The following is an 11,669-nucleotide window of genomic DNA, read 5'->3' as shown; positions in this document are numbered from 1 at the left end:
CAGGTTGGACTACGTCCTTCTTACTCCTAAGCCATCAGTAAGCTGTCAGGGCAGCGCCCTCCCCGAGGGGAAGCCAGGGGTCAGCAGTCTGGACTCGAAGCCAGACTGTTTCTTCCTCATGGGCACAGTTTGGTCAGAGGCCAAACACGGTATCTGAGATGAATGTGGAGCCTGAGGTGGAGAAATAGGTCCAAATCAAGCTGCCAGACAACAGGGGCAGAAGCACCGAGGCAGAGGTGAGAGGGGCTCGGGGGGCCTGGAGAGGAGAAAGTGAGAAGCTTAGAACGGGGTGAATGGGAGGGTCTTAGAGCTGTGCTCTCCAGTAAGGCAGCCACTGGCCACATGAGGTCACCTACACTGAAATTAAGTAAAATGAAATACAAATAAAAATTCAGTTCCTTGGCTACACTAGCCACATTTGAAGCGCTCAATAGTTCACATGTCTAGTGGCTACCATACCAGACAGGGAAGATGTGAAATATTTCCATCAACAAAGAAAGTTCTTCTCTTAATGATTTCCAGAAAGCTTCTGGGGCTCATACACTGGACTTTTAAAAAATCTATGCTCCTAATATATGTGTGTGTGTGTGTGTGTGTATGTGTGTGTGTGTGTGTGTTCAGTCCACTTAAAGCGGCTGGCACCAGATTGGTGCTGTCAAATTGTCAATAAACAAATACAGTTGTCTCTTGGTAACCACAGGGGATTGGCTCCAAGACCTCCATGGATACCAAAATCCGAGGATACTCAAATCCCTTACAGTCTTCCCTCTGTTTCTGTGGGTTCTGCATACGGGAATTCAACCAGCCTCTGATTGTGTAGTATTTTCCATCCGCGGTTGGTTGAATCTGCGAACACAGAACCTGTGGATGTGGAGGGCCAGCTGTCCACCTGGCAGAACAGCTGGAGCATCCTAGGTCAGTGTGCAGTGGAAGACACACAGCCCCTGCCCTCAAGAAACTTCACCTGGAGGGAGAGATCACATTTGTACACTCATTCAACAGCTATTGTCGGGCACTTGCTCTGTGCCGGTGCAGCACAGAGGAGCATAAAGGAGCGCCGTGGGGACCCTGTAGTCCTCAAGCCCTGTGAGTGGTGTGGCAGAGCTCCGAGGGCAGGGAGGAATTACCAGCCGGAGTGGTCAGCGGTCAGGGAGCAGAGGTGGGACTGGAGTCAGCCTGGGAGACAGGGTCAGACGAGGGATGGGGCCTTTTCATAAGAGGCACAGCCTGCGGGCAGGGAAAGTAACCAGAGGTGTGGACTTGAGGACGGCCGGGCATAAACCAGAGAGCAATCCTGAGAGGGAAGGTGGGTTGGCCAGACACTGAGCAGGTTTTAGGGACCCCTGGATTTGACTATGGGAGGGGGTCCCTCGTGATGCCTCTGCCAGCAGTTTCGCTGCTTGAGTGAGTGCACAGCCCACTGGTTCAGTCGGTGAAGTTGAAGAGGCATTTGGGAGGACTGGGAGACCAGGCTCAAAGGAAGTGTTGGCTGAGCAACAGGAGACTGTAGCCAGCTCAGCACACGGCGCACGGAGCAAGAGATAGCCCAGAGTGGAGAGAGAGGATGGACTTGGGGGCCCCTCCCACACTTGTCTCTTCAACAGTCACCAGACGCCCAGGGGAGTCACTGCCAGGCTGTTACGTGACAAGGTGAGCACACCTAGCCCGTCTGCATGGAGACAGCCATAAAAATATGGAAGCAACCTAAGTGTCCATTGACAGAGGAATGGATTAAGAAGATATGGTACATATATACAATGGAATATTACTCAGCCATAAAAAAGAATGAAGTAATGACACTTGCAGCAACATGGATGGACTTAGAGATGATCATACTGAGTGAAGTAAGTCAGACAGAGAAAGACAAATAGCACATTCTATCAGTTACATGTGGAATCTAAAAAAATAGCACAAATGAACTTATTTACAAAACAGAATCAGACTCATAGACATAGAAAACAAATCTATGGTTACCAAAGGGGAAGCGGCAGAGGGACAAATTGGGAGTCTGGGATTAACAGATGCACAACGACTATATATAAAATGAACAACATGGGCTTACTGTATAGCACAGGGAACTGTATTCAGTATCTTGTAACAAACTATAATGGGAAAGAATTAAAAAAGAATATAGATATATACATATATATGTATAAACAAATCACTTAGCTGTACACCTGAAACAAGCACAATAGTGTAAATCAACCATACTTCAATTTAAAAAGAAAAAGAGAGGAAGATAGGAAATTCAGAAGAGTGGAGTATGCTCTGGGGGTTCCCATCTCTTAAGGGCTCATCCCTAAGCAAGTGAGGGGGGCCAACAGAACCCCTCGTGGGGAGACTGGGAGTATCTGCAGGGAGAAGAGAATGACATTTTACTTCTCAGTGCTTACTGAGCCCCTAGACTCACAGGCCACCCGACCACTGCCAGAGCTGGGGATGAGAATTCTCTGGTGTCTTACTTCCCCGTCATTTGGGAGAGTAGAGGCTGAAGGGTGCCTCTGCCCTCGTCCTGGGGTGACAGAAGGTGGATGCAGGCTGGAGCTGCCCAAGGTTCCCAGGAGAACAGCCTCTGGGTAAATGCCTCTCCACCCGCTGGCTGGGTAAGGATACATGAGGTTTCCATGCATCAAAAGCACATCATGGAGGGACTTCCCTGGCAGTCCAGTGGTTAAGACTCCGAGCTTCCACGGAAGGGGGTGTGGGTTCAATCCCTGGTTGGGGAACTAAGATCCCACAAGCCGTGCAGCCAAAAAATAAATTAAAAAATTTTTTTTTTTTTTTTTTTTTTTTTAAAGAGCACATGTGGAGCTTAGCGCAAGTGAGCTAGCTTGAAGGGACCCTGCCCCAAACAGCTGTCTGCTCAGGTGAAGGAATACCTGGCAGAAAAAGGCTATGGGGCATCTCCAAAGGCAGGGGCTGGAAAAAGGAAGAGGCGCCACCCGTATTCAGCTGGGAAATGTACTGCTCAGATCCAAGTGGGCAAGAGAGTATTTGGGAAGAAACCAGAAGACATCCTGTGCCAAAGAGCTATAACACCTGCCATAACAGAGGGCACTTAAGGATAGTTTGCAATAGCACAAATTACTGAAGACTTTTTACCCCTTTTCCTCTAACCGCCCCCCTCTGTGCCCCAAACCGGTAGGAGCCAGCAGGAATGGGGAATGATGGGAGAAGTGGAGTGGGAAGCAAGGCGGAAGAAGAGAAAAAGAATGGCCCCACTTCTCCACCCCCATCTCCCCGGCAGGGGCTCAGACAGGGCCCAAGCAGGTGGAGAGCAGGTAAACTTGCTTTAGGGGCAGGAAGAGAGAGCCCTGGTTTTTAGCCTTTGCTGATGTCCATGGTGTAAATACTCTCATCGGACAATTTCCAGCTACAGTGGTTTAATAGCCAGATCCCAAGATTCCTATTTAACCACTGGTTCTGCAAGCTGATACTTGCTGGCTTCAGCGAAGGAGTTGAAGGCAGCGCTGAGAAAAAATACAGCTCTGCTAGTTTCTATCCTTCAAAGTCATCTCCTTCAACAAAACAATTACAAGGAGTGGAAGGGAAGAGTATAAGGATTATACTCCTCTGGAAAGTATCATGTCGACTCCCTTAGAAGAAGGAAGCTGCTCAAACAGAGTTTTGCTTGTTTATAGCTTTTAAACAGATCTTTTTTTTCCCCTTCCGACTCTAGAGGGAAAACACTACATCAGGTTGAATAATGCTACAATGTTGGGTATGGAGAACCTCTCCTAAGCAAAACCCCAAAGGCGAAATCACCAAGATTCATTCATAGGATGACATAAAATTATTAAAATTTAAAATTGTAAATAAATAAATTGAGGAAATGAGTTTAAAAAGACCAAAAAACCCAACTGCCACTTTTGAAGAGCCTGGAGCAAAAGCAGAAGGTCGGGAGCAAAAGCAGGGTACTGCACATGCCCCCTGAACACACCACCACCTAAGGGGTGGGCAAAACACCTAAGCCCCACCCCGGCCCGACCCCTGGACACACCCCTACCCTCACCCCATATTAGAAAGAAGCTTGCCCTCCCTTGGGGAGTGAGAAAGCAAGGGCATCTGCTGTTTGTTCTCACTCCCCAGCCCCAGCAGGGCCCCAATAAAGCCTTGCCTGAGTTTTTTGTCTGGCCTCTGATCAATTTCTACTGTTTGGGGAAGGCCAAGAACCCTCGTTGGTAACACACGTTTGCAAGCCCAGGATTATGGCAGGATTATGCTCCTTGTTGGGGTCCTTAAACTTTATTCACATAATTTGCAAATGGTCCCTTCATTAAAGGATTGGTATGATGCCATCTGCTTTCTATTGGGACTCCGCTGATATTTTATATATGAGACACTCTTACAAAGCAGTAAAGGGAGGGTGGGGAACACCAAAAGAAAACAGGAAGGTGTCAATTCACAGAAAAAGTATATAAATGGGAAATAAACATATGTATTTAAAAATTCAGCCTCACAGCAGTGTAAAGCAACTACTCCAATTGAAAGAGAAAGAAAGAAAGAAAGAAAGAGAAAGAAAGGAAGAAACTTCAGTCCGGGGGGGGGGGGCGGGGAAATAAAAAAATAAAAGAGTCTCTAGTTAGAAAAAAAAAAATTCAGCCTCATTGGTAATTATAAGATGCAAATGCAAACAACAGGGAGATACTATTAATCACCTATCAAACTGAAAATATTGCAAAGAGCTACAAGGCAAGAAGAAACAGACATTCTTAGATGAGGACAGAAAATAATTCGGTGCATCTTTTCCATAAAGCAATTCTGTATTATGTAAAAGTGAGTTGATAATGTGTGCAGACTTTGCTCCAAAATTCTGCCCAAGAATTTATCTCAAGAAAGAGCTGGGACTTCCTTGGTGGCACAGTTGTTAAGAATCCGCCTGCCAATGCAGGGGACACGGGTTCAATCCCTGGTCCGGGAGATCCCACATGCCGTGGAGCAACTAAGCCCATGCGCCACAACTACTGAGCCTACAAGCCACAACTATTGAATCCGCGTGCCTAGAACCCATGCTCTGCAACAAGAGAAGCCACCGCAATGAGAAGCCCTCGCGCTGCAACAAAAGATAGCTGACTCTGGCCGCAGCTAGAGAAAGCCTGCGCGCAGCAATGAAGACCCAATGCAGCCAAAAATCAATCAATAAAATGAATTAATTGATTTTTTTAAAAAAGAAAGAGCTTACAGTAGTGCACAGCATTTGTGACAAGGATATTCACTGCAGCATTTTATATGATAATGAAAACTCTGAAACAATCTAAATAGTCGGCAATCAGACTGGCTACATCGAGATACAGTCCCTTTCCCAAAATGAAGATTAAAAATGACTGCTGAAATGTTGATAATTATGAATGCTGGGTGATGAGGAGCGGAATTCATTATACCACTCACTCTAGTTGCATGTTCGTGTGTACATTTAAAATATTTCCTCAATAAAAAACTTCTGAAAATTGGAAATAACTATTTAGAAAGTACTTAGCATTACGGATCAAGAGCCTTAAAAATAGTCCTTTTCATTGACCTACTAATTATTTATCTGGGAATGTAGCCTAAGGAAACAAAGCTTAGGTATAAAGATGTTCTTTATGGCATTATTTATAATCATTTGACACGTTCAAAGAACCTAAACAGTTGACTCCACGGGAGTGACTAAATAAATTACGGTCTCATTTGATGAACTATTACACCTCACTGAAATGATATTGACAAAGAGCTTGTAATAACAAACTGCATTTGCAAAGTCAGTTGCAAAATCATTGTGGGTTCTGTAAGTCACAGAATATTACAGGCTCAAAGACCTTGGAGCTCAATTGGCCTGGCATTCTGCACGTGAGAGATGTTCTCAGACACACACCCACACACCCACACACACACCCACACACCCACACACACACCCCTCCTGGCATTCTGCACGTGAGAGATGTTCTCAGACACACACACACACACACACACCCCTCCTGGCATTCTGCACGTGAGAGATGTTCTCAGACACACACACACACACACACACACACACACCCCACCCCACCCCACACACACACCCACACACCCACACACACACACACACACACACACACACACACACACACACACCCTCCAGCCCTGCCACCTCCACCAAGCCCACACTCGCATTCCTTCTGATGGTGCCAGTGCCACAGCCTCCAGGTTGGTCCCCCAGCCTTTGTACCTCCTCCTCCCTCCCCTTCTCCCTCCTTCCTGATCCTGCCTCTCAAAAGCCCAAGGAACTAGCTTGCAATAGCAAAGTCCTCCTCGGTGGCCGCTTCCCTTGGTTAAATTCCATTGGTGAGAGCTGTCTGGTGCATCTGAGGTATAGAGAGGTGATCCATTCTAGCCCGGGGCATACATTGATTTAAAATTAGAAGTAGGGGGTTCCCTGGTGGCGCAGTGGTTGAGAGTCCACCTGCCGATGCAGGGGACGCGGGTTCGTGCCCCGGTCCCGGAGGATCCCCCATGCCGCGGAGCGGCTGGGCCTGTGAGCCATGGCCGCTGAGCCTGCGCGTCCAGAGCCTGTGCTCTGCAACGGGAGAGACCACAACAATGAGAGGCCCGCGTACCACAGAAATAAATAAATAAATAAAATAAAATTAGAAGGAGGAGCCCAAAGGCAGAAAACACCATCTTTGTCCAAGAGAAGTTAAAGGAGGAGCAAAGATCTTAGGGCATTTGGAAAGAAGCTTCTCTACTAGAGGTTCAGGGACCTCCTTGGCACTGGAATGAATTCCTCTAGTTCAGTTTCTTCCAGACCTTGGTATGTGGATTCCAGGCCTGGCAGAACTTGTCACCCCTGTTTATAGAAGAGGTGAGGCCCAGGGACATCAAATTGGCACTCAAGGTCACCCAGCGTGGGCTGCAGCAGGAGGCCGGGATCAAAGGGGCCTCAGTGTTTCCAGGCCCATCACTGAAGCCTCGCTCCCCACAAGGGAGAATGCCGGTTGGTGGGCCCAGCAGATGCAAAGCAGGCCAGATGTCCCTGGAATTCCTGACATTCCAGGAGGGCAGCCCTCCTTGCGGCCCCAACTCCAGGCCTCAGATCTGTGGGCTCAGAAACTTCACCCTGGCAACTTCGGCAGACTTCTCTGGAGGAAAAAAAAAAAAACTGCTCTGAGTGTGCTAGGGCACTGTGCACTAAGATCTAAAACTCCTGCAAGGGGGGCTGCTCAAATCCAGGGTTTGACAGAACTTGAGTGATGGGCTCATTGATAGGCTTGAATCAATTCAACAAGATCTAGGGAGAGTTTACCACGTGGCCCCGGCTGCCAGCTCAGATTTCCCCAGATGCTGGGCCAAGTGGAGAGGGCCCCGGAGTTTCTGGCTTATGACACTTGGATGAGACCTGAAACCTGCCCCCCGGAAATTTCCTTGTCCTAGCAAATAGCACCGTCAGCCTGCAGTCCATCCTGGACTAGGGCAGCTCTGCCCCTAGTCATTTTCAGGGTGATGCCACGTGACCTAAGCGTGAAGGTCCTCAACAATGCAGGTATCTGGGACTGCAGTGCCAAGGAGGTGGGAGGAGTGGATGTTCCCGCCTGAACAGAAGCAGACCCACTCTGCTCTTGCATACGCTGCACTGGGCAGATGGCCATCCTTCCGGAACAACCTCTGCAGCCCATGCAGACTTCTATCCCATCCCCCTCCTTAGGCTGTGGTGCTCCAGTGAACGGAGCACTGCCTCCAGAGGGGAAGGATGCCATTCCTTCCTTGCCAGCAGTGACCTTGGGTCAGAGGCTTAACCCTGTGAGTCTCTGTTTAATCATCTAAAAAAACAAACAAGGGCTTCCCTGGTGGCGCAGTGGTTAAGAATCCGCCTGCCAGTGCAGGGGACACGGGTTTGAGCCCTGGTCCGGGAAGATCCTACATGCCGCGGAGCAACTAAGCCCGTGCGCCACAACTACTGAGCCCGTGCTCCGCAACAAGAGAAGCCACCACAATGAGAAGCCCATGCACCACAACGAAGAGTAGCCCCGGCTCGCCACAGCTAGAGAAAGCCCAGGCTCAGCAACGAAGACGCAACACAGCCAAAAATATAAGGAAATAAAATGAATAAATTTATAAAAAAGAAAAATACAGTAACAGTTAACACGTACAGAATGCTGTGTTAAGCACTTCATGTGGATTCACTCATTTAATCCTCACAACACGTTTATGAGGCAGGAACTTTTATTAGTGCCCATAGCCTTAAGCGAGGAGCTTAGATGATATGCCCAAGATGATACAGCTCCTAAAATGCAGGACCTGGCAGTGCAACTCCAAAGCTGTGCTCTAACGGGCCTCACACTAACAGCTAACAAATTGCAACCTTGCAGGGCTATGGAGAGTAAATGAAATAAAGTATGTAAAGAGCCTGCACACAGTGGATGCTCAATAAACGGAAAGGGAAATTGAGCATCTTTTAATGCCATCTGTAAACACCAGGAGGGCAGGGGCTTTACTGCCTTGTTCGCCTTCACCCCCATCACCGGCTCAATTCCTGGAACTTGTAGGTGTTCAGTAGGTACATACTTGGCGAGCGGGTGTGCAATGAGGCCAGATGGACAGGAGCAGCCGTCTTCCCAGGCAGAGCCCCACGACCTGAGTTCAAATGCTCGCTTTGACACTTCCTAGTGGTGTGACCGCGGAAGAAATACTTAACTTCTCTGTGCTTCAGTTTCCCTGTGTGTAAAATGGGGATGATACTATAGTATCGACTGCACAGGGTTGCTAGGAGGAGGACGTAAATTAATTTATGTAGAACAGGACACACAGAGCAGATAATCTTTTAGGTTTCCAAGAGAAATCCAGAGAGAGAGGCGTATGCAGATGTTCACAAATATTTGGCAAGCACAGACTGAGTGATCTGTTCATTAAAATAATACCTGAAGAATTCTGCCCGAGGGGTGGGTGGCAAAGTCAGAGCTTCCAGCAATGTGGATGCCGTGAAGCATGCTGGTCTCTGCTGCCCCCTAGTGGGCATGTCCCTTAACTTTTTTAAAATTAATGAATAAATGAAAATTTGTTTATTTATTTTGGTTTCTTTGTTTTTCATTTTATATTGGAGTATAGCCGATTAATAATGTTGTGATAGTTTCAAGTGCACAGCAGAGCGACTCAGCCATACATATACATGTGTCCATTCTCCCCCAGACTCCCCTTCCAGCCAGGCTGCCACATAACACTGAGCAGAGTTCCCTGTGCTATACAGTAGGTCCTCGTTGGTTATCTGTTTTAAATATAGCAGTGTGTACATGTCAATCCCAAACTCCCTAACTATCCCTTCCTTCCACCCTTCCCCCCTGGTAACCATTAGTTCATTCTCTGTCTCTCTGTTGCCGTTTTGTAAATAAGTTCATTTGGATCGTTTCTTTTTAGATTCCGCATATAAGGGATATCATATATTTCTCTTTCTCTGACTTACTTCACTCAGTATGACAATCTCTAGGTCCATCCATGTTGCTGCAAATGGCATTATTTCATTCTTTTTTATGGCTAATATTCCACTGTATGTATGTACCACATCTTCTTTATGCATTCCTTTGTCAATGGACATGTCGATGGTGTCCCTTAATTTTTGACTTGATTTTCTTTCACAGGAAGATGCTAATGGCCTCTTCAGGGGGACCCCTGCTCTACAGGGTTCTGGCCAAATCACTTTCCCCAGCTGTGCCTTGGTTCTCTGGACGGTGAGGTAGAAAGAATGAACATTTCTACTTCACCTGATAGGGGTTTTATGAAACAGGCCGAGCACTGGCTGGTTCTGTGATCAGGGGCAAACCCCCTCCCCCTCCCGTTTCACGTGTGAACAGGAACCGCCCACAACTCCAAGGCAGGGCAGGTGTGAGGTTCACACAAGGTGGATAATAATGCGAGGCCGGTGGACGTTCTCAAGTCCAAAACGTGTTTGTTGTAGTCATTACCATCCACGTCTTCCTCCTGTGCTCCCCAGATGAGTTCAGCCAGGCCTGTTCTTCGGGACTTTCCTCCCAGACGCCCACCCTCAAGGACCCCTGAGTGAAGAGCCCAAGCTTTGGCTACTGTAAAGGCCCCTCAGCTTCAAGCCCTGGCCTCACCCAGCCTGGTCAACAAGGTACCTCACAGCATCATCACAGGAAAACATTTTTTTCATCAGCTTTCAGTCAAAGGGTTAATTTCTATGTTCAATAAGGAGCACACAGATTACAAAAATTGGAGATGAAAAAAAATTGGAGTGGACAAAGATGTCCTCTCTGAGCAAACTTGAGTCAGGGTCCTCTGAAGCCTCATCTCAACTAGGCCTCAACCTCGGCCTGCTGAGCCCAGTTTAGCAAAGAATCCTCCCAGGTCAGGTTAATCCTCCCCGCCTTGAAAGCTCAGCCTTGGGCCAGTCTTTGGTAAGAATCCAGTGAAGCCAGTTTAGCAAGCATCCCCCTACCCTTGATAGCTAACCTAATTTTCCATCCACTGAACCTCTCACTCTGCTCTTTATGACTCACTGCATTCAGAGTTGAATTCAATCTCTTTCCCCTTTTGCAAGAGTCGTAAATAAAATCTTCCTTGCCATTTTTAAGAAGTGTCTAGTACAAAATTTTTCTTTAACAGAGTCCACCAAGAGATTGAGAAGCATGCAAATTAAAATAAATTAACATTTTATACCTCAAACTATGCCTGGCATGTAGGTGATCAATAAATATTTCTGAATGAATAAATACATTAATGAATTAAAAATAATGACCAATTCTAGTGAGTTTTTGGCAGAATGGATGTGTCTGCTCATACACTGCTGGTGACCGTGCAAACTGATATAATCCTTTTGGAAGTAAAATGACAACGTATAATAAAAACGTGTCCTTTGTTCCAGTAATCTTGAAAACAATACTAAAGGAGTCATCTTAAGGCAGAAGAAAAACTAATTTCAATGAAATTGACAATTGTGGGTAACTAAAAAGAACCCAAATATTCAACAATATAGGAAGAGGTCAAGAGAGTGGCGATACAGCACAGAACGAGGGTCCTGACATCTTTGCTTTGTTTCATACCCTGTTTAGACAGATAAAAACAGAGAATAAAAAAAGTTAGAGTGGGGAGATCAGACCAATTGCAGAAACTTCTTCAAAGTAGCTCATAGTGAAGTGAAGTAGTGAAGTAGTGAAGAGCTCATAAGGATCTAGAGCTCTCAGAATCCAGGAACAACCAGAATAATCAAGACCCAGGAGGTCAGAAACTCAGGGCAAGTCCAGAAATTTCACCAACAGAAGTTCTGAAACCTTCACTCTAGTTGTCCCACTGTTGATGACTCAGCTACCAAATCATTCAGTCTCTGGCCGAGAGGATCTGATTTGCCAACCAGGTGTGTGCCCAGGGTGAGGTGCGCACCTCTGGTCCAAGTGACTGCGACCATCCAAGGTAGGTGGGATAGGGGAGTAGGGTCACTCCTGTGAACAGGGCAGCCTTGGGATGAAGCAGACACTCCTGGAAGGGGATGCGGATGAGACACAGATCAGACTCATGCCCTTGTAAGTAGGACAGCCACGTCTGACACTGCGGTCTGGCCCAACTTTCTCTGCAGGAAGAGGATGGGACTGTTACACAGCCACTGAAATGTTAAATGTGAAGACCATATAGCAACAGGAAAACTTCATTATGATACAAGGCTAAGTGGAAAAAGCCAAAAATAAAATTCTGTTTCTGCTATGATGACA

This window comes from Mesoplodon densirostris, chromosome 4 (genome assembly GCF_025265405.1).
Source record: "Mesoplodon densirostris isolate mMesDen1 chromosome 4, mMesDen1 primary haplotype, whole genome shotgun sequence".
Lineage (NCBI taxonomy): Eukaryota > Metazoa > Chordata > Mammalia > Artiodactyla > Ziphiidae > Mesoplodon > Mesoplodon densirostris.
Note: the sequence above shows the minus strand (reverse complement) of the source record.